Source organism: Hyperolius riggenbachi, chromosome 5 (genome assembly GCF_040937935.1).
Source record: "Hyperolius riggenbachi isolate aHypRig1 chromosome 5, aHypRig1.pri, whole genome shotgun sequence".
Lineage (NCBI taxonomy): Eukaryota > Metazoa > Chordata > Amphibia > Anura > Hyperoliidae > Hyperolius > Hyperolius riggenbachi.
In genome coordinates, this window is record NC_090650.1 from 359,594,437 (window position 1) to 359,618,173 (window position 23,737).

The window sequence follows — 23,737 nt, forward strand, 5'->3', positions numbered from 1 at the left end:
GTGGGCTGTGTTTCCCGCGTTCAGTGCCGATCAAGGGAGAGAGTGAGCGAGCGAGCGCTTCGCAAAGTCGCCCCCTGCTGGGCAGCGAGGGCTGCAACCGGCGGCCTGCCTGCGTGCAAGAGCAACTCATACTTACCTGGCAGGGGAGATACCATGATCACGAAGGTGGTTCTCCCAGGGTGAGGCCCGTCCATTGCACTCCGGGCAGGTTGACCCCTGCGATTTCCCCAAATGCGGGAAACTCGACTGCATAATTTGTGGTAGTGGGGGACTGCGTTCGCGCTTTCCCCTGATGAGCACCGGTTAACGACAGAGCAGGCGTGCCGCTGAGGATCCCTTGCTGGCTGGGGACAGTGGGGAGAGCATGCGGGACTCGGTCCTTTATCTGCACTGCGACAGAGAAGGCTTTTTTCATCCTTCACAGGGGCTGGGTGTGGCTGCTTCTGTGACATCATCACTCTATGCAAATCCTCAGGGCTCACTGCGCGCCGGCCGAGTGCCCGGTTTATGGCATTTTCTGGTGTTTGCGGCTAACTGTAGCTCTGGGCAAGTGCGGCGGAGCTTTCCCGTGGGCTGTGTTTCCCGCGTTCAGTGCCGATCAAGGGAGAGAGTGAGCGAGCGAGCGCTTCGCAAAGTCGCCCCCTGCTGGGCAGCGAGGGCTGCAACCGGCGGCCTGCCTGCGTGCAAGAGCAACTCATACTTACCTGGCAGGGGAGATACCATGATCACGAAGGTGGTTCTCCCAGGGTGAGGCCCGTCCATTGCACTCCGGGCAGGTTGACCCCTGCGATTTCCCCAAATGCGGGAAACTCGACTGCATAATTTGTGGTAGTGGGGGACTGCGTTCGCGCTTTCCCCTGATGAGCACCGGTTAACGACAGAGCAGGCGTGCCGCTGAGGATCCCTTGCTGGCTGGGGACAGTGGGGAGAGCATGCGGGACTCGGTCCTTTATCTGCACTGCGACAGAGAAGGCTTTTTTCATCCTTCACAGGGGCTGGGTGTGGCTGCTTCTGTGACATCATCACTCTATGCAAATCCTCAGGGCTCACTGCGCGCCGGCCGAGTGCCCGGTTTATGGCATTTTCTGGTGTTTGCGGCTAACTGTAGCTCTGGGCAAGTGCGGCGGAGCTTTCCCGTGGGCTGTGTTTCCCGCGTTCAGTGCCGATCAAGGGAGAGAGTGAGCGAGCGAGCGCTTCGCAAAGTCGCCCCCTGCTGGGCAGCGAGGGCTGCAACCGGCGGCCTGCCTGCGTGCAAGAGCAACTCATACTTACCTGGCAGGGGAGATACCATGATCACGAAGGTGGTTCTCCCAGGGTGAGGCCCGTCCATTGCACTCCGGGCAGGTTGACCCCTGCGATTTCCCCAAATGCGGGAAACTCGACTGCATAATTTGTGGTAGTGGGGGACTGCGTTCGCGCTTTCCCCTGATGAGCACCGGTTAACGACAGAGCAGGCGTGCCGCTGAGGATCCCTTGCTGGCTGGGGACAGTGGGGAGAGCATGCGGGACTCGGTCCTTTATCTGCACTGCGACAGAGAAGGCTTTTTTCATCCTTCACAGGGGCTGGGTGTGGCTGCTTCTGTGACATCATCACTCTATGCAAATCCTCAGGGCTCACTGCGCGCCGGCCGAGTGCCCGGTTTATGGCATTTTCTGGTGTTTGCGGCTAACTGTAGCTCTGGGCAAGTGCGGCGGAGCTTTCCCGTGGGCTGTGTTTCCCGCGTTCAGTGCCGATCAAGGGAGAGAGTGAGCGAGCGAGCGCTTCGCAAAGTCGCCCCCTGCTGGGCAGCGAGGGCTGCAACCGGCGGCCTGCCTGCGTGCAAGAGCAACTCATACTTACCTGGCAGGGGAGATACCATGATCACGAAGGTGGTTCTCCCAGGGTGAGGCCCGTCCATTGCACTCCGGGCAGGTTGACCCCTGTGATTTCCCCAAATGCGGGAAACTCGACTGCATAATTTGTGGTAGTGGGGGACTGCGTTCGCGCTTTCCCCTGATGAGCACCGGTTAACGACAGAGCAGGCGTGCCGCTGAGGATCCCTTGCTGGCTGGGGACAGTGGGGAGAGCATGCGGGACTCGGTCCTTTATCTGCACTGCGACAGAGAAGGCTTTTTTCATCCTTCACAGGGGCTGGGTGTGGCTGCTTCTGTGACATCATCACTCTATGCAAATCCTCAGGGCTCACTGCGCGCCGGCCGAGTGCCCGGTTTATGGCATTTTCTGGTGTTTGCGGCTAACTGTAGCTCTGGGCAAGTGCGGCGGAGCTTTCCCGTGGGCTGTGTTTCCCGCGTTCAGTGCCGATCAAGGGAGAGAGTGAGCGAGCGAGCGCTTCGCAAAGTCGCCCCCTGCTGGGCAGCGAGGGCTGCAACCGGCGGCCTGCCTGCGTGCAAGAGCAACTCATACTTACCTGGCAGGGGAGATACCATGATCACGAAGGTGGTTCTCCCAGGGTGAGGCCCGTCCATTGCACTCCGGGCAGGTTGACCCCTGCGATTTCCCCAAATGCGGGAAACTCGACTGCATAATTTGTGGTAGTGGGGGACTGCGTTCGCGCTTTCCCCTGATGAGCACCGGTTAACGACAGAGCAGGCGTGCCGCTGAGGATCCCTTGCTGGCTGGGGACAGTGGGGAGAGCATGCGGGACTCGGTCCTTTATCTGCACTGCGACAGAGAAGGCTTTTTTCATCCTTCACAGGGGCTGGGTGTGGCTGCTTCTGTGACATCATCACTCTATGCAAATCCTCAGGGCTCACTGCGCGCCGGCCGAGTGCCCGGTTTATGGCATTTTCTGGTGTTTGCGGCTAACTGTAGCTCTGGGCAAGTGCGGCGGAGCTTTCCCGTGGGCTGTGTTTCCCGCGTTCAGTGCCGATCAAGGGAGAGAGTGAGCGAGCGAGCGCTTCGCAAAGTCGCCCCCTGCTGGGCAGCGAGGGCTGCAACCGGCGGCCTGCCTGCGTGCAAGAGCAACTCATACTTACCTGGCAGGGGAGATACCATGATCACGAAGGTGGTTCTCCCAGGGTGAGGCCCGTCCATTGCACTCCGGGCAGGTTGACCCCTGCGATTTCCCCAAATGCGGGAAACTCGACTGCATAATTTGTGGTAGTGGGGGACTGCGTTCGCGCTTTCCCCTGATGAGCACCGGTTAACGACAGAGCAGGCGTGCCGCTGAGGATCCCTTGCTGGCTGGGGACAGTGGGGAGAGCATGCGGGACTCGGTCCTTTATCTGCACTGCGACAGAGAAGGCTTTTTTCATCCTTCACAGGGGCTGGGTGTGGCTGCTTCTGTGACATCATCACTCTATGCAAATCCTCAGGGCTCACTGCGCTCCGGCCGAGTGCCCGGTTTATGGCATTTTCTGGTGTTTGCGGCTAACTGTAGCTCTGGGCAAGTGCGGCGGAGCTTTCCCGTGGGCTGTGTTTCCCGCGTTCAGTGCCGATCAAGGGAGAGAGTGAGCGAGCGAGCGCTTCGCAAAGTCGCCCCCTGCTGGGCAGCGAGGGCTGCAACCGGCGGCCTGCCTGCGTGCAAGAGCAACTCATACTTACCTGGCAGGGGAGATACCATGATCACGAAGGTGGTTCTCCCAGGGTGAGGCCCGTCCATTGCACTCCGGGCAGGTTGACCCCTGCGATTTCCCCAAATGCGGGAAACTCGACTGCATAATTTGTGGTAGTGGGGGACTGCGTTCGCGCTTTCCCCTGATGAGCACCGGTTAACGACAGAGCAGGCGTGCCGCTGAGGATCCCTTGCTGGCTGGGGACAGTGGGGAGAGCATGCGGGACTCGGTCCTTTATCTGCACTGCGACAGAGAAGGCTTTTTTCATCCTTCACAGGGGCTGGGTGTGGCTGCTTCTGTGACATCATCACTCTATGCAAATCCTCAGGGCTCACTGCGCGCCGGCCGAGTGCCCGGTTTATGGCATTTTCTGGTGTTTGCGGCTAACTGTAGCTCTGGGCAAGTGCGGCGGAGCTTTCCCGTGGGCTGTGTTTCCCGCGTTCAGTGCCGATCAAGGGAGAGAGTGAGCGAGCGAGCGCTTCGCAAAGTCGCCCCCTGCTGGGCAGCGAGGGCTGCAACCGGCGGCCTGCCTGCGTGCAAGAGCAACTCATACTTACCTGGCAGGGGAGATACCATGATCACGAAGGTGGTTCTCCCAGGGTGAGGCCCGTCCATTGCACTCCGGGCAGGTTGACCCCTGCGATTTCCCCAAATGCGGGAAACTCGACTGCATAATTTGTGGTAGTGGGGGACTGCGTTCGCGCTTTCCCCTGATGAGCACCGGTTAACGACAGAGCAGGCGTGCCGCTGAGGATCCCTTGCTGGCTGGGGACAGTGGGGAGAGCATGCGGGACTCGGTCCTTTATCTGCACTGCGACAGAGAAGGCTTTTTTCATCCTTCACAGGGGCTGGGTGTGGCTGCTTCTGTGACATCATCACTCTATGCAAATCCTCAGGGCTCACTGCGCGCCGGCCGAGTGCCCGGTTTATGGCATTTTCTGGTGTTTGCGGCTAACTGTAGCTCTGGGCAAGTGCGGCGGAGCTTTCCCGTGGGCTGTGTTTCCCGCGTTCAGTGCCGATCAAGGGAGAGAGTGAGCGAGCGAGCGCTTCGCAAAGTCGCCCCCTGCTGGGCAGCGAGGGCTGCAACCGGCGGCCTGCCTGCGTGCAAGAGCAACTCATACTTACCTGGCAGGGGAGATACCATGATCACGAAGGTGGTTCTCCCAGGGTGAGGCCCGTCCATTGCACTCCGGGCAGGTTGACCCCTGCGATTTCCCCAAATGCGGGAAACTCGACTGCATAATTTGTGGTAGTGGGGGACTGCGTTCGCGCTTTCCCCTGATGAGCACCGGTTAACGACAGAGCAGGCGTGCCGCTGAGGATCCCTTGCTGGCTGGGGACAGTGGGGAGAGCATGCGGGACTCGGTCCTTTATCTGCACTGCGACAGAGAAGGCTTTTTTCATCCTTCACAGGGGCTGGGTGTGGCTGCTTCTGTGACATCATCACTCTATGCAAATCCTCAGGGCTCACTGCGCGCCGGCCGAGTGCCCGGTTTATGGCATTTTCTGGTGTTTGCGGCTAACTGTAGCTCTGGGCAAGTGCGGCGGAGCTTTCCCGTGGGCTGTGTTTCCCGCGTTCAGTGCCGATCAAGGGAGAGAGTGAGCGAGCGAGCGCTTCGCAAAGTCGCCCCCTGCTGGGCAGCGAGGGCTGCAACCGGCGGCCTGCCTGCGTGCAAGAGCAACTCATACTTACCTGGCAGGGGAGATACCATGATCACGAAGGTGGTTCTCCCAGGGTGAGGCCCGTCCATTGCACTCCGGGCAGGTTGACCCCTGCGATTTCCCCAAATGCGGGAAACTCGACTGCATAATTTGTGGTAGTGGGGGACTGCGTTCGCGCTTTCCCCTGATGAGCACCGGTTAACGACAGAGCAGGCGTGCCGCTGAGGATCCCTTGCTGGCTGGGGACAGTGGGGAGAGCATGCGGGACTCGGTCCTTTATCTGCACTGCGACAGAGAAGGCTTTTTTCATCCTTCACAGGGGCTGGGTGTGGCTGCTTCTGTGACATCATCACTCTATGCAAATCCTCAGGGCTCACTGCGCGCCGGCCGAGTGCCCGGTTTATGGCATTTTCTGGTGTTTGCGGCTAACTGTAGCTCTGGGCAAGTGCGGCGGAGCTTTCCCGTGGGCTGTGTTTCCCGCGTTCAGTGCCGATCAAGGGAGAGAGTGAGCGAGCGAGCGCTTCGCAAAGTCGCCCCCTGCTGGGCAGCGAGGGCTGCAACCGGCGGCCTGCCTGCGTGCAAGAGCAACTCATACTTACCTGGCAGGGGAGATACCATGATCACGAAGGTGGTTCTCCCAGGGTGAGGCCCGTCCATTGCACTCCGGGCAGGTTGACCCCTGCGATTTCCCCAAATGCGGGAAACTCGACTGCATAATTTGTGGTAGTGGGGGACTGCGTTCGCGCTTTCCCCTGATGAGCACCGGTTAACGACAGAGCAGGCGTGCCGCTGAGGATCCCTTGCTGGCTGGGGACAGTGGGGAGAGCATGCGGGACTCGGTCCTTTATCTGCACTGCGACAGAGAAGGCTTTTTTCATCCTTCACAGGGGCTGGGTGTGGCTGCTTCTGTGACATCATCACTCTATGCAAATCCTCAGGGCTCACTGCGCGCCGGCCGAGTGCCCGGTTTATGGCATTTTCTGGTGTTTGCGGCTAACTGTAGCTCTGGGCAAGTGCGGCGGAGCTTTCCCGTGGGCTGTGTTTCCCGCGTTCAGTGCCGATCAAGGGAGAGAGTGAGCGAGCGAGCGCTTCGCAAAGTCGCCCCCTGCTGGGCAGCGAGGGCTGCAACCGGCGGCCTGCCTGCGTGCAAGAGCAACTCATACTTACCTGGCAGGGGAGATACCATGATCACGAAGGTGGTTCTCCCAGGGTGAGGCCCGTCCATTGCACTCCGGGCAGGTTGACCCCTGCGATTTCCCCAAATGCGGGAAACTCGACTGCATAATTTGTGGTAGTGGGGGACTGCGTTCGCGCTTTCCCCTGATGAGCACCGGTTAACGACAGAGCAGGCGTGCCGCTGAGGATCCCTTGCTGGCTGGGGACAGTGGGGAGAGCATGCGGGACTCGGTCCTTTATCTGCACTGCGACAGAGAAGGCTTTTTTCATCCTTCACAGGGGCTGGGTGTGGCTGCTTCTGTGACATCATCACTCTATGCAAATCCTCAGGGCTCACTGCGCGCCGGCCGAGTGCCCGGTTTATGGCATTTTCTGGTGTTTGCGGCTAACTGTAGCTCTGGGCAAGTGCGGCGGAGCTTTCCCGTGGGCTGTGTTTCCCGCGTTCAGTGCCGATCAAGGGAGAGAGTGAGCGAGCGAGCGCTTCGCAAAGTCGCCCCCTGCTGGGCAGCGAGGGCTGCAACCGGCGGCCTGCCTGCGTGCAAGAGCAACTCATACTTACCTGGCAGGGGAGATACCATGATCACGAAGGTGGTTCTCCCAGGGTGAGGCCCGTCCATTGCACTCCGGGCAGGTTGACCCCTGCGATTTCCCCAAATGCGGGAAACTCGACTGCATAATTTGTGGTAGTGGGGGACTGCGTTCGCGCTTTCCCCTGATGAGCACCGGTTAACGACAGAGCAGGCGTGCCGCTGAGGATCCCTTGCTGGCTGGGGACAGTGGGGAGAGCATGCGGGACTCGGTCCTTTATCTGCACTGCGACAGAGAAGGCTTTTTTCATCCTTCACAGGGGCTGGGTGTGGCTGCTTCTGTGACATCATCACTCTATGCAAATCCTCAGGGCTCACTGCGCGCCGGCCGAGTGCCCGGTTTATGGCATTTTCTGGTGTTTGCGGCTAACTGTAGCTCTGGGCAAGTGCGGCGGAGCTTTCCCGTGGGCTGTGTTTCCCGCGTTCAGTGCCGATCAAGGGAGAGAGTGAGCGAGCGAGCGCTTCGCAAAGTCGCCCCCTGCTGGGCAGCGAGGGCTGCAACCGGCGGCCTGCCTGCGTGCAAGAGCAACTCATACTTACCTGGCAGGGGAGATACCATGATCACGAAGGTGGTTCTCCCAGGGTGAGGCCCGTCCATTGCACTCCGGGCAGGTTGACCCCTGCGATTTCCCCAAATGCGGGAAACTCGACTGCATAATTTGTGGTAGTGGGGGACTGCGTTCGCGCTTTCCCCTGATGAGCACCGGTTAACGACAGAGCAGGCGTGCCGCTGAGGATCCCTTGCTGGCTGGGGACAGTGGGGAGAGCATGCGGGACTCGGTCCTTTATCTGCACTGCGACAGAGAAGGCTTTTTTCATCCTTCACAGGGGCTGGGTGTGGCTGCTTCTGTGACATCATCACTCTATGCAAATCCTCAGGGCTCACTGCGCGCCGGCCGAGTGCCCGGTTTATGGCATTTTCTGGTGTTTGCGGCTAACTGTAGCTCTGGGCAAGTGCGGCGGAGCTTTCCCGTGGGCTGTGTTTCCCGCGTTCAGTGCCGATCAAGGGAGAGAGTGAGCGAGCGAGCGCTTCGCAAAGTCGCCCCCTGCTGGGCAGCGAGGGCTGCAACCGGCGGCCTGCCTGCGTGCAAGAGCAACTCATACTTACCTGGCAGGGGAGATACCATGATCACGAAGGTGGTTCTCCCAGGGTGAGGCCCGTCCATTGCACTCCGGGCAGGTTGACCCCTGCGATTTCCCCAAATGCGGGAAACTCGACTGCATAATTTGTGGTAGTGGGGGACTGCGTTCGCGCTTTCCCCTGATGAGCACCGGTTAACGACAGAGCAGGCGTGCCGCTGAGGATCCCTTGCTGGCTGGGGACAGTGGGGAGAGCATGCGGGACTCGGTCCTTTATCTGCACTGCGACAGAGAAGGCTTTTTTCATCCTTCACAGGGGCTGGGTGTGGCTGCTTCTGTGACATCATCACTCTATGCAAATCCTCAGGGCTCACTGCGCGCCGGCCGAGTGCCCGGTTTATGGCATTTTCTGGTGTTTGCGGCTAACTGTAGCTCTGGGCAAGTGCGGCGGAGCTTTCCCGTGGGCTGTGTTTCCCGCGTTCAGTGCCGATCAAGGGAGAGAGTGAGCGAGCGAGCGCTTCGCAAAGTCGCCCCCTGCTGGGCAGCGAGGGCTGCAACCGGCGGCCTGCCTGCGTGCAAGAGCAACTCATACTTACCTGGCAGGGGAGATACCATGATCACGAAGGTGGTTCTCCCAGGGTGAGGCCCGTCCATTGCACTCCGGGCAGGTTGACCCCTGCGATTTCCCCAAATGCGGGAAACTCGACTGCATAATTTGTGGTAGTGGGGGACTGCGTTCGCGCTTTCCCCTGATGAGCACCGGTTAACGACAGAGCAGGCGTGCCGCTGAGGATCCCTTGCTGGCTGGGGACAGTGGGGAGAGCATGCGGGACTCGGTCCTTTATCTGCACTGCGACAGAGAAGGCTTTTTTCATCCTTCACAGGGGCTGGGTGTGGCTGCTTCTGTGACATCATCACTCTATGCAAATCCTCAGGGCTCACTGCGCGCCGGCCGAGTGCCCGGTTTATGGCATTTTCTGGTGTTTGCGGCTAACTGTAGCTCTGGGCAAGTGCGGCGGAGCTTTCCCGTGGGCTGTGTTTCCCGCGTTCAGTGCCGATCAAGGGAGAGAGTGAGCGAGCGAGCGCTTCGCAAAGTCGCCCCCTGCTGGGCAGCGAGGGCTGCAACCGGCGGCCTGCCTGCGTGCAAGAGCAACTCATACTTACCTGGCAGGGGAGATACCATGATCACGAAGGTGGTTCTCCCAGGGTGAGGCCCGTCCATTGCACTCCGGGCAGGTTGACCCCTGCGATTTCCCCAAATGCGGGAAACTCGACTGCATAATTTGTGGTAGTGGGGGACTGCGTTCGCGCTTTCCCCTGATGAGCACCGGTTAACGACAGAGCAGGCGTGCCGCTGAGGATCCCTTGCTGGCTGGGGACAGTGGGGAGAGCATGCGGGACTCGGTCCTTTATCTGCACTGCGACAGAGAAGGCTTTTTTCATCCTTCACAGGGGCTGGGTGTGGCTGCTTCTGTGACATCATCACTCTATGCAAATCCTCAGGGCTCACTGCGCGCCGGCCGAGTGCCCGGTTTATGGCATTTTCTGGTGTTTGCGGCTAACTGTAGCTCTGGGCAAGTGCGGCGGAGCTTTCCCGTGGGCTGTGTTTCCCGCGTTCAGTGCCGATCAAGGGAGAGAGTGAGCGAGCGAGCGCTTCGCAAAGTCGCCCCCTGCTGGGCAGCGAGGGCTGCAACCGGCGGCCTGCCTGCGTGCAAGAGCAACTCATACTTACCTGGCAGGGGAGATACCATGATCACGAAGGTGGTTCTCCCAGGGTGAGGCCCGTCCATTGCACTCCGGGCAGGTTGACCCCTGCGATTTCCCCAAATGCGGGAAACTCGACTGCATAATTTGTGGTAGTGGGGGACTGCGTTCGCGCTTTCCCCTGATGAGCACCGGTTAACGACAGAGCAGGCGTGCCGCTGAGGATCCCTTGCTGGCTGGGGACAGTGGGGAGAGCATGCGGGACTCGGTCCTTTATCTGCACTGCGACAGAGAAGGCTTTTTTCATCCTTCACAGGGGCTGGGTGTGGCTGCTTCTGTGACATCATCACTCTATGCAAATCCTCAGGGCTCACTGCGCGCCGGCCGAGTGCCCGGTTTATGGCATTTTCTGGTGTTTGCGGCTAACTGTAGCTCTGGGCAAGTGCGGCGGAGCTTTCCCGTGGGCTGTGTTTCCCGCGTTCAGTGCCGATCAAGGGAGAGAGTGAGCGAGCGAGCGCTTCGCAAAGTCGCCCCCTGCTGGGCAGCGAGGGCTGCAACCGGCGGCCTGCCTGCGTGCAAGAGCAACTCATACTTACCTGGCAGGGGAGATACCATGATCACGAAGGTGGTTCTCCCAGGGTGAGGCCCGTCCATTGCACTCCGGGCAGGTTGACCCCTGCGATTTCCCCAAATGCGGGAAACTCGACTGCATAATTTGTGGTAGTGGGGGACTGCGTTCGCGCTTTCCCCTGATGAGCACCGGTTAACGACAGAGCAGGCGTGCCGCTGAGGATCCCTTGCTGGCTGGGGACAGTGGGGAGAGCATGCGGGACTCGGTCCTTTATCTGCACTGCGACAGAGAAGGCTTTTTTCATCCTTCACAGGGGCTGGGTGTGGCTGCTTCTGTGACATCATCACTCTATGCAAATCCTCAGGGCTCACTGCGCGCCGGCCGAGTGCCCGGTTTATGGCATTTTCTGGTGTTTGCGGCTAACTGTAGCTCTGGGCAAGTGCGGCGGAGCTTTCCCGTGGGCTGTGTTTCCCGCGTTCAGTGCCGATCAAGGGAGAGAGTGAGCGAGCGAGCGCTTCGCAAAGTCGCCCCCTGCTGGGCAGCGAGGGCTGCAACCGGCGGCCTGCCTGCGTGCAAGAGCAACTCATACTTACCTGGCAGGGGAGATACCATGATCACGAAGGTGGTTCTCCCAGGGTGAGGCCCGTCCATTGCACTCCGGGCAGGTTGACCCCTGCGATTTCCCCAAATGCGGGAAACTCGACTGCATAATTTGTGGTAGTGGGGGACTGCGTTCGCGCTTTCCCCTGATGAGCACCGGTTAACGACAGAGCAGGCGTGCCGCTGAGGATCCCTTGCTGGCTGGGGACAGTGGGGAGAGCATGCGGGACTCGGTCCTTTATCTGCACTGCGACAGAGAAGGCTTTTTTCATCCTTCACAGGGGCTGGGTGTGGCTGCTTCTGTGACATCATCACTCTATGCAAATCCTCAGGGCTCACTGCGCGCCGGCCGAGTGCCCGGTTTATGGCATTTTCTGGTGTTTGCGGCTAACTGTAGCTCTGGGCAAGTGCGGCGGAGCTTTCCCGTGGGCTGTGTTTCCCGCGTTCAGTGCCGATCAAGGGAGAGAGTGAGCGAGCGAGCGCTTCGCAAAGTCGCCCCCTGCTGGGCAGCGAGGGCTGCAACCGGCGGCCTGCCTGCGTGCAAGAGCAACTCATACTTACCTGGCAGGGGAGATACCATGATCACGAAGGTGGTTCTCCCAGGGTGAGGCCCGTCCATTGCACTCCGGGCAGGTTGACCCCTGCGATTTCCCCAAATGCGGGAAACTCGACTGCATAATTTGTGGTAGTGGGGGACTGCGTTCGCGCTTTCCCCTGATGAGCACCGGTTAACGACAGAGCAGGCGTGCCGCTGAGGATCCCTTGCTGGCTGGGGACAGTGGGGAGAGCATGCGGGACTCGGTCCTTTATCTGCACTGCGACAGAGAAGGCTTTTTTTCATCCTTCACAGGGGCTGGGTGTGGCTGCTTCTGTGACATCATCACTCTATGCAAATCCTCAGGGCTCACTGCGCGCCGGCCGAGTGCCCGGTTTATGGCATTTTCTGGTGTTTGCGGCTAACTGTAGCTCTGGGCAAGTGCGGCGGAGCTTTCCCGTGGGCTGTGTTTCCCGCGTTCAGTGCCGATCAAGGGAGAGAGTGAGCGAGCGAGCGCTTCGCTATGTCGCCCCCTGCTGGGCAGCGAGGGCTGCAACCGGCGGCCTGCCTGCGTGCAAGAGCAACTCATACTTACCTGGCAGGGGAGATACCATGATCACGAAGGTGGTTCTCCCAGGGTGAGGCCCGTCCATTGCACTCCGGGCAGGTTGACCCCTGCGATTTCCCCAAATGCGGGAAACTCGACTGCATAATTTGTGGTAGTGGGGGACTGCGTTCGCGCTTTCCCCTGATGAGCACCGGTTAACGACAGAGCAGGCGTGCCGCTGAGGATCCCTTGCTGGCTGGGGACAGTGGGGAGAGCATGCGGGACTCGGTCCTTTATCTGCACTGCGACAGAGAAGGCTTTTTTCATCCTTCACAGGGGCTGGGTGTGGCTGCTTCTGTGACATCATCACTCTATGCAAATCCTCAGGGCTCACTGCGCGCCGGCCGAGTGCCCGGTTTATGGCATTTTCTGGTGTTTGCGGCTAACTGTAGCTCTGGGCAAGTGCGGCGGAGCTTTCCCGTGGGCTGTGTTTCCCGCGTTCAGTGCCGATCAAGGGAGAGAGTGAGCGAGCGAGCGCTTCGCAAAGTCGCCCCCTGCTGGGCAGCGAGGGCTGCAACCGGCGGCCTGCCTGCGTGCAAGAGCAACTCATACTTACCTGGCAGGGGAGATACCATGATCACGAAGGTGGTTCTCCCAGGGTGAGGCCCGTCCATTGCACTCCGGGCAGGTTGACCCCTGCGATTTCCCCAAATGCGGGAAACTCGACTGCATAATTTGTGGTAGTGGGGGACTGCGTTCGCGCTTTCCCCTGATGAGCACCGGTTAACGACAGAGCAGGCGTGCCGCTGAGGATCCCTTGCTGGCTGGGGACAGTGGGGAGAGCATGCGGGACTCGGTCCTTTATCTGCACTGCGACAGAGAAGGCTTTTTTCATCCTTCACAGGGGCTGGGTGTGGCTGCTTCTGTGACATCATCACTCTATGCAAATCCTCAGGGCTCACTGCGCGCCGGCCGAGTGCCCGGTTTATGGCATTTTCTGGTGTTTGCGGCTAACTGTAGCTCTGGGCAAGTGCGGCGGAGCTTTCCCGTGGGCTGTGTTTCCCGCGTTCAGTGCCGATCAAGGGAGAGAGTGAGCGAGCGAGCGCTTCGCAAAGTCGCCCCCTGCTGGGCAGCGAGGGCTGCAACCGGCGGCCTGCCTGCGTGCAAGAGCAACTCATACTTACCTGGCAGGGGAGATACCATGATCACGAAGGTGGTTCTCCCAGGGTGAGGCCCGTCCATTGCACTCCGGGCAGGTTGACCCCTGCGATTTCCCCAAATGCGGGAAACTCGACTGCATAATTTGTGGTAGTGGGGGACTGCGTTCGCGCTTTCCCCTGATGAGCACCGGTTAACGACAGAGCAGGCGTGCCGCTGAGGATCCCTTGCTGGCTGGGGACAGTGGGGAGAGCATGCGGGACTCGGTCCTTTATCTGCACTGCGACAGAGAAGGCTTTTTTCATCCTTCACAGGGGCTGGGTGTGGCTGCTTCTGTGACATCATCACTCTATGCAAATCCTCAGGGCTCACTGCGCGCCGGCCGAGTGCCCGGTTTATGGCATTTTCTGGTGTTTGCGGCTAACTGTAGCTCTGGGCAAGTGCGGCGGAGCTTTCCCGTGGGCTGTGTTTCCCGCGTTCAGTGCCGATCAAGGGAGAGAGTGAGCGAGCGAGCGCTTCGCAAAGTCGCCCCCTGCTGGGCAGCGAGGGCTGCAACCGGCGGCCTGCCTGCGTGCAAGAGCAACTCATACTTACCTGGCAGGGGAGATACCATGATCACGAAGGTGGTTCTCCCAGGGTGAGGCCCGTCCATTGCACTCCGGGCAGGTTGACCCCTGCGATTTCCCCAAATGCGGGAAACTCGACTGCATAATTTGTGGTAGTGGGGGACTGCGTTCGCGCTTTCCCCTGATGAGCACCGGTTAACGACAGAGCAGGCGTGCCGCTGAGGATCCCTTGCTGGCTGGGGACAGTGGGGAGAGCATGCGGGACTCGGTCCTTTATCTGCACTGCGACAGAGAAGGCTTTTTTCATCCTTCACAGGGGCTGGGTGTGGCTGCTTCTGTGACATCATCACTCTATGCAAATCCTCAGGGCTCACTGCGCGCCGGCCGAGTGCCCGGTTTATGGCATTTTCTGGTGTTTGCGGCTAACTGTAGCTCTGGGCAAGTGCGGCGGAGCTTTCCCGTGGGCTGTGTTTCCCGCGTTCAGTGCCGATCAAGGGAGAGAGTGAGCGAGCGAGCGCTTCGCAAAGTCGCCCCCTGCTGGGCAGCGAGGGCTGCAACCGGCGGCCTGCCTGCGTGCAAGAGCAACTCATACTTACCTGGCAGGGGAGATACCATGATCACGAAGGTGGTTCTCCCAGGGTGAGGCCCGTCCATTGCACTCCGGGCAGGTTGACCCCTGCGATTTCCCCAAATGCGGGAAACTCGACTGCATAATTTGTGGTAGTGGGGGACTGCGTTCGCGCTTTCCCCTGATGAGCACCGGTTAACGACAGAGCAGGCGTGCCGCTGAGGATCCCTTGCTGGCTGGGGACAGTGGGGAGAGCATGCGGGACTCGGTCCTTTATCTGCACTGCGACAGAGAAGGCTTTTTTCATCCTTCACAGGGGCTGGGTGTGGCTGCTTCTGTGACATCATCACTCTATGCAAATCCTCAGGGCTCACTGCGCGCCGGCCGAGTGCCCGGTTTATGGCATTTTCTGGTGTTTGCGGCTAACTGTAGCTCTGGGCAAGTGCGGCGGAGCTTTCCCGTGGGCTGTGTTTCCCGCGTTCAGTGCCGATCAAGGGAGAGAGTGAGCGAGCGAGCGCTTCGCAAAGTCGCCCCCTGCTGGGCAGCGAGGGCTGCAACCGGCGGCCTGCCTGCGTGCAAGAGCAACTCATACTTACCTGGCAGGGGAGATACCATGATCACGAAGGTGGTTCTCCCAGGGTGAGGCCCGTCCATTGCACTCCGGGCAGGTTGACCCCTGCGATTTCCCCAAATGCGGGAAACTCGACTGCATAATTTGTGGTAGTGGGGGACTGCGTTCGCGCTTTCCCCTGATGAGCACCGGTTAACGACAGAGCAGGCGTGCCGCTGAGGATCCCTTGCTGGCTGGGGACAGTGGGGAGAGCATGCGGGACTCGGTCCTTTATCTGCACTGCGACAGAGAAGGCTTTTTTTCATCCTTCACAGGGGCTGGGTGTGGCTGCTTCTGTGACATCATCACTCTATGCAAATCCTCAGGGCTCACTGCGCGCCGGCCGAGTGCCCGGTTTATGGCATTTTCTGGTGTTTGCGGCTAACTGTAGCTCTGGGCAAGTGCGGCGGAGCTTTCCCGTGGGCTGTGTTTCCCGCGTTCAGTGCCGATCAAGGGAGAGAGTGAGCGAGCGAGCGCTTCGCAAAGTCGCCCCCTGCTGGGCAGCGAGGGCTGCAACCGGCGGCCTGCCTGCGTGCAAGAGCAACTCATACTTACCTGGCAGGGGAGATACCATGATCACGAAGGTGGTTCTCCCAGGGTGAGGCCCGTCCATTGCACTCCGGGCAGGTTGACCCCTGCGATTTCCCCAAATGCGGGAAACTCGACTGCATAATTTGTGGTAGTGGGGGACTGCGTTCGCGCTTTCCCCTGATGAGCACCGGTTAACGACAGAGCAGGCGTGCCGCTGAGGATCCCTTGCTGGCTGGGGACAGTGGGGAGAGCATGCGGGACTCGGTCCTTTATCTGCACTGCGACAGAGAAGGCTTTTTTCATCCTTCACAGGGGCTGGGTGTGGCTGCTTCTGTGACATCATCACTCTATGCAAATCCTCAGGGCTCACTGCGCGCCGGCCGAGTGCCCGGTTTATGGCATTTTCTGGTGTTTGCGGCTAACTGTAGCTCTGGGCAAGTGCGGCGGAGCTTTCCCGTGGGCTGTGTTTCCCGCGTTCAGTGCCGATCAAGGGAGAGAGTGAGCGAGCGAGCGCTTCGCAAAGTCGCCCCCTGCTGGGCAGCGAGGGCTGCAACCGGCGGCCTGCCTGCGTGCAAGAGCAACTCATACTTACCTGGCAGGGGAGATACCATGATCACGAAGGTGGTTCTCCCAGGGTGAGGCCCGTCCATTGCACTCCGGGCAGGTTGACCCCTGCGATTTCCCCAAATGCGGGAAACTCGACTGCATAATTTGTGGTAGTGGGGGACTGCGTTCGCGCTTTCCCCTGATGAGCACCGGTTAACGACAGAGCAGGCGTGCCGCTGAGGATCCCTTGCTGGCTGGGGACAGTGGGGAGAGCATGCGGGACTCGGTCCTTTATCTGCACTGCGACAGAGAAGGCTTTTTTCATCCTTCACAGGGGCTGGGTGTGGCTGCTTCTGTGACATCATCACTCTATGCAAATCCTCAGGGCTCACTGCGCGCCGGCCGAGTGCCCGGTTTATGGCATTTTCTGGTGTTTGCGGCTAACTGTAGCTCTGGGCAAGTGCGGCGGAGCTTTCCCGTGGGCTGTGTTTCCCGCGTTCAGTGCCGATCAAGGGAGAGAGTGAGCGAGCGAGCGCTTCGCAAAGTCGCCCCCTGCTGGGCAGCGAGGGCTGCAACCGGCGGCCTGCCTGCGTGCAAGAGCAACTCATACTTACCTGGCAGGGGAGATACCATGATCACGAAGGTGGTTCTCCCAGGGTGAGGCCCGTCCATTGCACTCCGGGCAGGTTGACCCCTGCGATTTCCCCAAATGCGGGAAACTCGACTGCATAATTTGTGGTAGTGGGGGACTGCGTTCGCGCTTTCCCCTGATGAGCACCGGTTAACGACAGAGCAGGCGTGCCGCTGAGGATCCCTTGCTGGCTGGGGACAGTGGGGAGAGCATGCGGGACTCGGTCCTTTATCTGCACTGCGACAGAGAAGGCTTTTTTCATCCTTCACAGGGGCTGGGTGTGGCTGCTTCTGTGACATCATCACTCTATGCAAATCCTCAGGGCTCACTGCGCGCCGGCCGAGTGCCCGGTTTATGGCATTTTCTGGTGTTTGCGGCTAACTGTAGCTCTGGGCAAGTGCGGCGGAGCTTTCCCGTGGGCTGTGTTTCCCGCGTTCAGTGCCGATCAAGGGAGAGAGTGAGCGAGCGAGCGCTTCGCAAAGTCGCCCCCTGCTGGGCAGCGAGGGCTGCAACCGGTGGCCTGCCTGCGTGCAAGAGCAACTCATACTTACCTGGCAGGGGAGATACCATGATCACGAAGGTGGTTCTCCCAGGGTGAGGCCCGTCCATTGCACTCCGGGCAGGTTGACCCCTGCGATTTCCCCAAATGCGGGAAACTCGACTGCATAATTTGTGGTAGTGGGGGACTGCGTTCGCGCTTTCCCCTGATGAGCACCGGTTAACGACAGAGCAGGCGTGCCGCTGAGGATCCCTTGCTGGCTGGGGACAGTGGGGAGAGCATGCGGGACTCGGTCCTTTATCTGCACTGCGACAGAGAAGGCTTTTTTCATCCTTCACAGGGGCTGGGTGTGGCTGCTTCTGTGACATCATCACTCTATGCAAATCCTCAGGGCTCACTGCGCGCCGGCCGAGTGCCCGGTTTATGGCATTTTCTGGTGTTTGCGGCTAACTGTAGCTCTGGGCAAGTGCGGCGGAGCTTTCCCGTGGGCTGTGTTTCCCGCGTTCAGTGCCGATCAAGGGAGAGAGTGAGCGAGCGAGCGCTTCGCAAAGTCGCCCCCTGCTGGGCAGCGAGGGCTGCAACCGGCGGCCTGCCTGCGTGCAAGAGCAACTCATACTTACCTGGCAGGGGAGATACCATGATCACGAAGGTGGTTCTCCCAGGGTGAGGCCCGTCCATTGCACTCCGGGCAGGTTGACCCCTGCGATTTCCCCAAATGCGGGAAACTCGACTGCATAATTTGTGGTAGTGGGGGACTGCGTTCGCGCTTTCCCCTGATGAGCACCGGTTAACGACAGAGCAGGCGTGCCGCTGAGGATCCCTTGCTGGCTGGGGACAGTGGGGAGAGCATGCGGGACTCGGTCCTTTATCTGCACTGCGACAGAGAAGGCTTTTTTCATCCTTCACAGGGGCTGGGTGTGGCTGCTTCTGTGACATCATCACTCTATGCAAATCCTCAGGGCTCACTGCGCGCCGGCCGAGTGCCCGGTTTATGGCATTTTCTGGTGTTTGCGGCTAACTGTAGCTCTGGGCAAGTGCGGCGGAGCTTTCCCGTGGGCTGTGTTTCCCGCGTTCAGTGCCGATCAAGGGAGAGAGTGAGCGAGCGAGCGCTTCGCAAAGTCGCCCCCTGCTGGGCAGCGAGGGCTGCAACCGGCGGCCTGCCTGCGTGCAAGAGCAACTCATACTTACCTGGCAGGGGAGATACCATGATCACGAAGGTGGTTCTCCCAGGGTGAGGCCCGTCCATTGCACTCCGGGCAGGTTGACCCCTGCGATTTCCCCAAATGCGGGAAACTCGACTGCATAATTTGTGGTAGTGGGGGACTGCGTTCGCGCTTTCCCCTGATGAGCACCGGTTAACGACAGAGCAGGCGTGCCGCTGAGGATCCCTTGCTGGCTGGGGACAGTGGGGAGAGCATGCGGGACTCGGTCCTTTATCTGCACTGCGACAGAGAAGGCTTTTTTTCATCCTTCACAGGGGCTGGGTGTGGCTGCTTCTGTGACATCATCACTCTATGCAAATCCTCAGGGCTCACTGCGCGCCGGCCGAGTGCCCGGTTTATGGCATTTTCTGGTGTTTGCGGCTAACTGTAGCTCTGGGCAAGTGCGGCGGAGCTTTCCCGTGGGCTGTGTTTCCCGCGTTCAGTGCCGATCAAGGGAGAGAGTGAGCGAGCGAGCGCTTCGCAAAGTCGCCCCCTGCTGGGCAGCGAGGGCTGCAACCGGCGGCCTGCCTGCGTGCAAGAGCAACTCATACTTACCTGGCAGGGGAGATACCATGATCACGAAGGTGGTTCTCCCAGGGTGAGGCCCGTCCATTGCACTCCGGGCAGGTTGACCCCTGCGATTTCCCCAAATGCGGGAAACTCGACTGCATAATTTGTGGTAGTGGGGGACTGCGTTCGCGCTTTCCCCTGATGAGCACCGGTTAACGACAGAGCAGGCGTGCCGCTGAGGATCCCTTGCTGGCTGGGGACAGTGGGGAGAGCATGCGGGACTCGGTCCTTTATCTGCACTGCGACAGAGAAGGCTTTTTTCATCCTTCACAGGGGCTGGGTGTGGCTGCTTCTGTGACATCATCACTCTATGCAAATCCTCAGGGCTCACTGCGCGCCGGCCGAGTGCCCGGTTTATGGCATTTTCTGGTGTTTGCGGCTAACTGTAGCTCTGGGCAAGTGCGGCGGAGCTTTCCCGTGGGCTGTGTTTCCCGCGTTCAGTGCCGATCAAGGGAGAGAGTGAGCGAGCGAGCGCTTCGCAAAGTCGCCCCCTGCTGGGCAGCGAGGGCTGCAACCGGCGGCCTGCCTGCGTGCAAGAGCAACTCATACTTACCTGGCAGGGGAGATACCATGATCACGAAGGTGGTTCTCCCAGGGTGAGGCCCGTCCATTGCACTCCGGGCAGGTTGACCCCTGCGATTTCCCCAAATGCGGGAAACTCGACTGCATAATTTGTGGTAGTGGGGGACTGCGTTCGCGCTTTCCCCTGATGAGCACCGGTTAACGACAGAGCAGGCGTGCCGCTGAGGATCCCTTGCTGGCTGGGGACAGTGGGGAGAGCATGCGGGACTCGGTCCTTTATCTGCACTGCGACAGAGAAGGCTTTTTTCATCCTTCACAGGGGCTGGGTGTGGCTGCTTCTGTGACATCATCACTCTATGCAAATCCTCAGGGCTCACTGCGCGCCGGCCGAGTGCCCGGTTTATGGCATTTTCTGGTGTTTGCGGCTAACTGTAGCTCTGGGCAAGTGCGGCGGAGCTTTCCCGTGGGCTGTGTTTCCCGCGTTCAGTGCCGATCAAGGGAGAGAGTGAGCGAGCGAGCGCTTCGCAAAGTCGCCCCCTGCTGGGCAGCGAGGGCTGCAACCGGTGGCCTGCCTGCGTGCAAGAGCAACTCATACTTACCTGGCAGGGGAGATACCATGATCACGAAGGTGGTTCTCCCAGGGTGAGGCCCGTCCATTGCACTCCGGGCAGGTTGACCCCTGCGATTTCCCCAAATGCGGGAAACTCGACTGCATAATTTGTGGTAGTGGGGGACTGCGTTCGCGCTTTCCCCTGATGAGCACCGGTTAACGACAGAGCAGGCGTGCCGCTGAGGATCCCTTGCTGGCTGGGGACAGTGGGGAGAGCATGCGGGACTCGGTCCTTTATCTGCACTGCGACAGAGAAGGCTTTTTTCATCCTTCACAGGGGCTGGGTGTGGCTGCTTCTGTGACATCATCACTCTATGCAAATCCTCAGGGCTCACTGCGCGCCGGCCGAGTGCCCGGTTTATGGCATTTTCTGGTGTTTGCGGCTAACTGTAGCTCTGGGCAAGTGCGGCGGAGCTTTCCCGTGGGCTGTGTTTCCCGCGTTCAGTGCCGATCAAGGGAGAGAGTGAGCGAGCGAGCGCTTCGCAAAGTCGCCCCCTGCTGGGCAGCGAGGGCTGCAACCGGCGGCCTGCCTGCGTGCAAGAGCAACTCATACTTACCTGGCAGGGGAGATACCATGATCACGAAGGTGGTTCTCCCAGGGTGAGGCCCGTCCATTGCACTCCGGGCAGGTTGACCCCTGCGATTTCCCCAAATGCGGGAAACTCGACTGCATAATTTGTGGTAGTGGGGGACTGCGTTCGCGCTTTCCCCTGATGAGCACCGGTTAACGACAGAGCAGGCGTGCCGCTGAGGATCCCTTGCTGGCTGGGGACAGTGGGGAGAGCATGCGGGACTCGGTCCTTTATCTGCACTGCGACAGAGAAGGCTTTTTTCATCCTTCACAGGGGCTGGGTGTGGCTGCTTCTGTGACATCATCACTCTATGCAAATCCTCAGGGCTCACTGCGCGCCGGCCGAGTGCCCGGTTTATGGCATTTTCTGGTGTTTGCGGCTAACTGTAGCTCTGGGCAAGTGCGGCGGAGCTTTCCCGTGGGCTGTGTTTCCCGCGTTCAGTGCCGATCAAGGGAGAGAGTGAGCGAGCGAGCGCTTCGCAAAGTCGCCCCCTGCTGGGCAGTGAGGGCTGCAACCGGCGGCCTGCCTGCGTGCAAGAGCAACTTATACTTACCTGGCAGGGGAGATACCATGGTCACGAAGGTGGTTCTCCCAGGGTGAGGCCCGTCCATTGCACTCCGGGCAGGTTGACTCCTGCGATTTTCCCAAATGCGGGAAACTCGACTGCATAATTTGTGGTAGTGGGGGACTGCGTTCGCGCTTTCCCCTGATGAGCACCGGTTAACGACAGAGCAGGCGTGCCGCTGAGGATCCCTTGCTGGCTGGGGACAGTGGGGAGAGCATGCGGGACTCGGTCCTTTATCTGCACTGCGACAGAGAAGGCTTTTTTCATCCTTCACAGGGGCTGGGTGTGGCTGCTTCTGTGACATCATCACTCTATGCAAATCCTCAGGGCTCACTGCGCGCCGGCCGAGTGCCCGGTTTATGGCATTTTCTGGTGTTTGCGGCTAACTGTAGCTCTGGGCAAGTGCGGCGGAGCTTTCCCGTGGGCTGTGTTTCCCGCGTTCAGTGCCGATCAAGGGAGAGAGTGAGCGAGCGAGCGCTTCGCAAAGTCGCCCCCTGCTGGGCAGCGAGGGCTGCAACCGGCGGCCTGCCTGCGTGCAAGAGCAACTCATACTTACCTGGCAGGGGAGATACCATGATCACGAAGGTGGTTCTCCCAGGGTGAGGCCCGTCCATTGCACTCCGGGCAGGTTGACCCCTGCGATTTCCCCAAATGCGGGAAACTCGACTGCATAATTTGTGGTAGTGGGGGACTGCGTTCGCGCTTTCCCCTGATGAGCACCGGTTAACGACAGAGCAGGCGTGCCGCTGAGGATCCCTTGCTGGCTGGGGACAGTGGGGAGAGCATGCGGGACTCGGTCCTTTATCTGCACTGCGACAGAGAAGGCTTTTTTCATCCTTCACAGGGGCTGGGTGTGGCTGCTTCTGTGACATCATCACTCTATGCAAATCCTCAGGGCTCACTGCGCGCCGGCCGAGTGCCCGGTTTATGGCATTTTCTGGTGTTTGCGGCTAACTGTAGCTCTGGGCAAGTGCGGCGGAGCTTTCCCGTGGGCTGTGTTTCCCGCGTTCAGTGCCGATCAAGGGAGAGAGTGAGCGAGCGAGCGCTTCGCAAAGTCGCCCCCTGCTGGGCAGCGAGGGCTGCAACCGGCGGCCTGCCTGCGTGCAAGAGCAACTCATACTTACCTGGCAGGGGAGATACCATGATCACGAAGGTGGTTCTCCCAGGGTGAGGCCCGTCCATTGCACTCCGGGCAGGTTGACCCCTGCGATTTCCCCAAATGCGGGAAACTCGACTGCATAATTTGTGGTAGTGGGGGACTGCGTTCGCGCTTTCCCCTGATGAGCACCGGTTAACGACAGAGCAGGCGTGCCGCTGAGGATCCCTTGCTGGCTGGGGACAGTGGGGAGAGCATGCGGGACTCGGTCCTTTATCTGCACTGCGACAGAGAAGGCTTTTTTCATCCTTCACAGGGGCTGGGTGTGGCTGCTTCTGTGACATCATCACTCTATGCAAATCCTCAGGGCTCACTGCGCGCCGGCCGAGTGCCCGGTTTATGGCATTTTCTGGTGTTTGCGGCTAACTGTAGCTCTGGGCAAGTGCGGCGGAGCTTTCCCGTGGGCTGTGTTTCCCGCGTTCAGTGCCGATCAAGGGAGAGAGTGAGCGAGCGAGCGCTTCGCAAAGTCGCCCCCTGCTGGGCAGCGAGGGCTGCAACCGGCGGCCTGCCTGCGTGCAAGAGCAACTCATACTTACCTGGCAGGGGAGATACCATGATCACGAAGGTGGTTCTCCCAGGGTGAGGCCCGTCCATTGCACTCCGGGCAGGTTGACCCCTGCGATTTCCCCAAATGCGGGAAACTCGACTGCATAATTTGTGGTAGTGGGGGACTGCGTTCGCGCTTTCCCCTGATGAGCACCGGTTAACGACAGAGCAGGCGTGCCGCTGAGGATCCCTTGCTGGCTGGGGACAGTGGGGAGAGCATGCGGGACTCGGTCCTTTATCTGCACTGCGACAGAGAAGGCTTTTTTCATCCTTCACAGGGGCTGGGTGTGGCTGCTTCTGTGACATCATCACTCTATGCAAATCCTCAGGGCTCACTGCGCGCCGGCCGAGTGCCCGGTTTATGGCATTTTCTGGTGTTTGCGGCTAACTGTAGCTCTGGGCAAGTGCGGCGGAGCTTTCCCGTGGGCTGTGTTTCCCGCGTTCAGTGCCGATCAAGGGAGAGAGTGAGCGAGCGAGCGCTTCGCAAAGTCGCCCCCTGCTGGGCAGCGAGGGCTGCAACCGGCGGCCTGCCTGCGTGCAAGAGCAACTCATACTTACCTGGCAGGGGAGATACCATGATCACGAAGGTGGTTCTCCCAGGGTGAGGCCCGTCCATTGCACTCCGGGCAGGTTGACCCCTGCGATTTCCCCAAATGCGGGAAACTCGACTGCATAATTTGTGGTAGTGGGGGACTGCGTTCGCGCTTTCCCCTGATGAGCACCGGTTAACGACAGAGCAGGCGTGCTGCTGAGGATCCCTTGCTGGCTGGGGACAGTGGGGAGAGCATGCGGGACTCGGTCCTTTATCTGCACTGCGACAGAGAAGGCTTTTTTCATCCTTCACAGGGGCTGGGTGTGGCTGCTTCTG

General features: G+C 59.8%; 42 non-coding genes across 42 annotated transcripts; all 42 read left to right on the plus strand.

Moving 5' to 3' along the window:
- The first annotated feature begins 128 nt into the window (after positions 1 to 128).
- LOC137519825 (U1 spliceosomal RNA) lies at positions 129 to 292 on the plus strand. The gene has a single exon (XR_011021197.1). It is a non-coding gene; the product is annotated as a U1 spliceosomal RNA (small nuclear RNA).
- Positions 293 to 696: 404 nt separating this feature from the next.
- Positions 697 to 860, plus strand: LOC137519826 (U1 spliceosomal RNA). Its single transcript, XR_011021198.1, has one exon. It is a non-coding gene; the product is annotated as a U1 spliceosomal RNA (small nuclear RNA).
- A 404-nt stretch (positions 861 to 1,264) lies between these two features.
- On the plus strand, positions 1,265 to 1,428 carry LOC137519827 (U1 spliceosomal RNA). The gene has a single exon (XR_011021199.1). It is a non-coding gene; the product is annotated as a U1 spliceosomal RNA (small nuclear RNA).
- Positions 1,429 to 1,832: 404 nt separating this feature from the next.
- Positions 1,833 to 1,996, plus strand: LOC137519943 (U1 spliceosomal RNA). Its single transcript, XR_011021310.1, has one exon. It is a non-coding gene; the product is annotated as a U1 spliceosomal RNA (small nuclear RNA).
- A 404-nt stretch (positions 1,997 to 2,400) lies between these two features.
- LOC137519828 (U1 spliceosomal RNA) lies at positions 2,401 to 2,564 on the plus strand. The gene has a single exon (XR_011021200.1). It is a non-coding gene; the product is annotated as a U1 spliceosomal RNA (small nuclear RNA).
- Positions 2,565 to 2,968: 404 nt separating this feature from the next.
- LOC137519829 (U1 spliceosomal RNA) lies at positions 2,969 to 3,132 on the plus strand. Its single transcript, XR_011021201.1, has one exon. It is a non-coding gene; the product is annotated as a U1 spliceosomal RNA (small nuclear RNA).
- A 404-nt stretch (positions 3,133 to 3,536) lies between these two features.
- Positions 3,537 to 3,700, plus strand: LOC137519830 (U1 spliceosomal RNA). The gene has a single exon (XR_011021202.1). It is a non-coding gene; the product is annotated as a U1 spliceosomal RNA (small nuclear RNA).
- Positions 3,701 to 4,104: 404 nt separating this feature from the next.
- On the plus strand, positions 4,105 to 4,268 carry LOC137519832 (U1 spliceosomal RNA). Its single transcript, XR_011021204.1, has one exon. It is a non-coding gene; the product is annotated as a U1 spliceosomal RNA (small nuclear RNA).
- A 404-nt stretch (positions 4,269 to 4,672) lies between these two features.
- LOC137519833 (U1 spliceosomal RNA) lies at positions 4,673 to 4,836 on the plus strand. The gene has a single exon (XR_011021205.1). It is a non-coding gene; the product is annotated as a U1 spliceosomal RNA (small nuclear RNA).
- Positions 4,837 to 5,240: 404 nt separating this feature from the next.
- LOC137519834 (U1 spliceosomal RNA) lies at positions 5,241 to 5,404 on the plus strand. Its single transcript, XR_011021206.1, has one exon. It is a non-coding gene; the product is annotated as a U1 spliceosomal RNA (small nuclear RNA).
- A 404-nt stretch (positions 5,405 to 5,808) lies between these two features.
- On the plus strand, positions 5,809 to 5,972 carry LOC137519835 (U1 spliceosomal RNA). The gene has a single exon (XR_011021207.1). It is a non-coding gene; the product is annotated as a U1 spliceosomal RNA (small nuclear RNA).
- Positions 5,973 to 6,376: 404 nt separating this feature from the next.
- Positions 6,377 to 6,540, plus strand: LOC137519836 (U1 spliceosomal RNA). The gene has a single exon (XR_011021208.1). It is a non-coding gene; the product is annotated as a U1 spliceosomal RNA (small nuclear RNA).
- A 404-nt stretch (positions 6,541 to 6,944) lies between these two features.
- LOC137519837 (U1 spliceosomal RNA) lies at positions 6,945 to 7,108 on the plus strand. Its single transcript, XR_011021209.1, has one exon. It is a non-coding gene; the product is annotated as a U1 spliceosomal RNA (small nuclear RNA).
- Positions 7,109 to 7,512: 404 nt separating this feature from the next.
- On the plus strand, positions 7,513 to 7,676 carry LOC137519838 (U1 spliceosomal RNA). The gene has a single exon (XR_011021210.1). It is a non-coding gene; the product is annotated as a U1 spliceosomal RNA (small nuclear RNA).
- A 404-nt stretch (positions 7,677 to 8,080) lies between these two features.
- On the plus strand, positions 8,081 to 8,244 carry LOC137519839 (U1 spliceosomal RNA). Its single transcript, XR_011021211.1, has one exon. It is a non-coding gene; the product is annotated as a U1 spliceosomal RNA (small nuclear RNA).
- A 404-nt stretch (positions 8,245 to 8,648) lies between these two features.
- LOC137519840 (U1 spliceosomal RNA) lies at positions 8,649 to 8,812 on the plus strand. The gene has a single exon (XR_011021212.1). It is a non-coding gene; the product is annotated as a U1 spliceosomal RNA (small nuclear RNA).
- A 404-nt stretch (positions 8,813 to 9,216) lies between these two features.
- On the plus strand, positions 9,217 to 9,380 carry LOC137519841 (U1 spliceosomal RNA). Its single transcript, XR_011021213.1, has one exon. It is a non-coding gene; the product is annotated as a U1 spliceosomal RNA (small nuclear RNA).
- Positions 9,381 to 9,784: 404 nt separating this feature from the next.
- LOC137519843 (U1 spliceosomal RNA) lies at positions 9,785 to 9,948 on the plus strand. Its single transcript, XR_011021215.1, has one exon. It is a non-coding gene; the product is annotated as a U1 spliceosomal RNA (small nuclear RNA).
- Positions 9,949 to 10,352: 404 nt separating this feature from the next.
- Positions 10,353 to 10,516, plus strand: LOC137519844 (U1 spliceosomal RNA). Its single transcript, XR_011021216.1, has one exon. It is a non-coding gene; the product is annotated as a U1 spliceosomal RNA (small nuclear RNA).
- Positions 10,517 to 10,920: 404 nt separating this feature from the next.
- On the plus strand, positions 10,921 to 11,084 carry LOC137519845 (U1 spliceosomal RNA). The gene has a single exon (XR_011021217.1). It is a non-coding gene; the product is annotated as a U1 spliceosomal RNA (small nuclear RNA).
- A 404-nt stretch (positions 11,085 to 11,488) lies between these two features.
- On the plus strand, positions 11,489 to 11,652 carry LOC137519846 (U1 spliceosomal RNA). Its single transcript, XR_011021218.1, has one exon. It is a non-coding gene; the product is annotated as a U1 spliceosomal RNA (small nuclear RNA).
- A 405-nt stretch (positions 11,653 to 12,057) lies between these two features.
- Positions 12,058 to 12,221, plus strand: LOC137519847 (U1 spliceosomal RNA). The gene has a single exon (XR_011021219.1). It is a non-coding gene; the product is annotated as a U1 spliceosomal RNA (small nuclear RNA).
- A 404-nt stretch (positions 12,222 to 12,625) lies between these two features.
- On the plus strand, positions 12,626 to 12,789 carry LOC137519848 (U1 spliceosomal RNA). Its single transcript, XR_011021220.1, has one exon. It is a non-coding gene; the product is annotated as a U1 spliceosomal RNA (small nuclear RNA).
- Positions 12,790 to 13,193: 404 nt separating this feature from the next.
- LOC137519849 (U1 spliceosomal RNA) lies at positions 13,194 to 13,357 on the plus strand. Its single transcript, XR_011021221.1, has one exon. It is a non-coding gene; the product is annotated as a U1 spliceosomal RNA (small nuclear RNA).
- A 404-nt stretch (positions 13,358 to 13,761) lies between these two features.
- LOC137519850 (U1 spliceosomal RNA) lies at positions 13,762 to 13,925 on the plus strand. Its single transcript, XR_011021222.1, has one exon. It is a non-coding gene; the product is annotated as a U1 spliceosomal RNA (small nuclear RNA).
- A 404-nt stretch (positions 13,926 to 14,329) lies between these two features.
- Positions 14,330 to 14,493, plus strand: LOC137519851 (U1 spliceosomal RNA). The gene has a single exon (XR_011021223.1). It is a non-coding gene; the product is annotated as a U1 spliceosomal RNA (small nuclear RNA).
- Positions 14,494 to 14,897: 404 nt separating this feature from the next.
- On the plus strand, positions 14,898 to 15,061 carry LOC137519852 (U1 spliceosomal RNA). The gene has a single exon (XR_011021224.1). It is a non-coding gene; the product is annotated as a U1 spliceosomal RNA (small nuclear RNA).
- A 405-nt stretch (positions 15,062 to 15,466) lies between these two features.
- Positions 15,467 to 15,630, plus strand: LOC137519854 (U1 spliceosomal RNA). Its single transcript, XR_011021226.1, has one exon. It is a non-coding gene; the product is annotated as a U1 spliceosomal RNA (small nuclear RNA).
- A 404-nt stretch (positions 15,631 to 16,034) lies between these two features.
- LOC137519855 (U1 spliceosomal RNA) lies at positions 16,035 to 16,198 on the plus strand. Its single transcript, XR_011021227.1, has one exon. It is a non-coding gene; the product is annotated as a U1 spliceosomal RNA (small nuclear RNA).
- A 404-nt stretch (positions 16,199 to 16,602) lies between these two features.
- Positions 16,603 to 16,766, plus strand: LOC137519857 (U1 spliceosomal RNA). The gene has a single exon (XR_011021228.1). It is a non-coding gene; the product is annotated as a U1 spliceosomal RNA (small nuclear RNA).
- Positions 16,767 to 17,170: 404 nt separating this feature from the next.
- LOC137519858 (U1 spliceosomal RNA) lies at positions 17,171 to 17,334 on the plus strand. Its single transcript, XR_011021229.1, has one exon. It is a non-coding gene; the product is annotated as a U1 spliceosomal RNA (small nuclear RNA).
- A 404-nt stretch (positions 17,335 to 17,738) lies between these two features.
- On the plus strand, positions 17,739 to 17,902 carry LOC137519859 (U1 spliceosomal RNA). The gene has a single exon (XR_011021230.1). It is a non-coding gene; the product is annotated as a U1 spliceosomal RNA (small nuclear RNA).
- Positions 17,903 to 18,306: 404 nt separating this feature from the next.
- Positions 18,307 to 18,470, plus strand: LOC137519860 (U1 spliceosomal RNA). The gene has a single exon (XR_011021231.1). It is a non-coding gene; the product is annotated as a U1 spliceosomal RNA (small nuclear RNA).
- Positions 18,471 to 18,875: 405 nt separating this feature from the next.
- LOC137519861 (U1 spliceosomal RNA) lies at positions 18,876 to 19,039 on the plus strand. Its single transcript, XR_011021232.1, has one exon. It is a non-coding gene; the product is annotated as a U1 spliceosomal RNA (small nuclear RNA).
- Positions 19,040 to 19,443: 404 nt separating this feature from the next.
- LOC137519862 (U1 spliceosomal RNA) lies at positions 19,444 to 19,607 on the plus strand. Its single transcript, XR_011021233.1, has one exon. It is a non-coding gene; the product is annotated as a U1 spliceosomal RNA (small nuclear RNA).
- Positions 19,608 to 20,011: 404 nt separating this feature from the next.
- Positions 20,012 to 20,175, plus strand: LOC137519863 (U1 spliceosomal RNA). The gene has a single exon (XR_011021234.1). It is a non-coding gene; the product is annotated as a U1 spliceosomal RNA (small nuclear RNA).
- A 404-nt stretch (positions 20,176 to 20,579) lies between these two features.
- On the plus strand, positions 20,580 to 20,743 carry LOC137519864 (U1 spliceosomal RNA). The gene has a single exon (XR_011021235.1). It is a non-coding gene; the product is annotated as a U1 spliceosomal RNA (small nuclear RNA).
- Positions 20,744 to 21,147: 404 nt separating this feature from the next.
- Positions 21,148 to 21,311, plus strand: LOC137519996 (U1 spliceosomal RNA). Its single transcript, XR_011021363.1, has one exon. It is a non-coding gene; the product is annotated as a U1 spliceosomal RNA (small nuclear RNA).
- Positions 21,312 to 21,715: 404 nt separating this feature from the next.
- LOC137519866 (U1 spliceosomal RNA) lies at positions 21,716 to 21,879 on the plus strand. Its single transcript, XR_011021237.1, has one exon. It is a non-coding gene; the product is annotated as a U1 spliceosomal RNA (small nuclear RNA).
- Positions 21,880 to 22,283: 404 nt separating this feature from the next.
- On the plus strand, positions 22,284 to 22,447 carry LOC137519867 (U1 spliceosomal RNA). Its single transcript, XR_011021238.1, has one exon. It is a non-coding gene; the product is annotated as a U1 spliceosomal RNA (small nuclear RNA).
- A 404-nt stretch (positions 22,448 to 22,851) lies between these two features.
- On the plus strand, positions 22,852 to 23,015 carry LOC137519868 (U1 spliceosomal RNA). Its single transcript, XR_011021239.1, has one exon. It is a non-coding gene; the product is annotated as a U1 spliceosomal RNA (small nuclear RNA).
- Positions 23,016 to 23,419: 404 nt separating this feature from the next.
- On the plus strand, positions 23,420 to 23,583 carry LOC137519869 (U1 spliceosomal RNA). The gene has a single exon (XR_011021240.1). It is a non-coding gene; the product is annotated as a U1 spliceosomal RNA (small nuclear RNA).
- Positions 23,584 to 23,737: the final 154 nt, after the last annotated feature.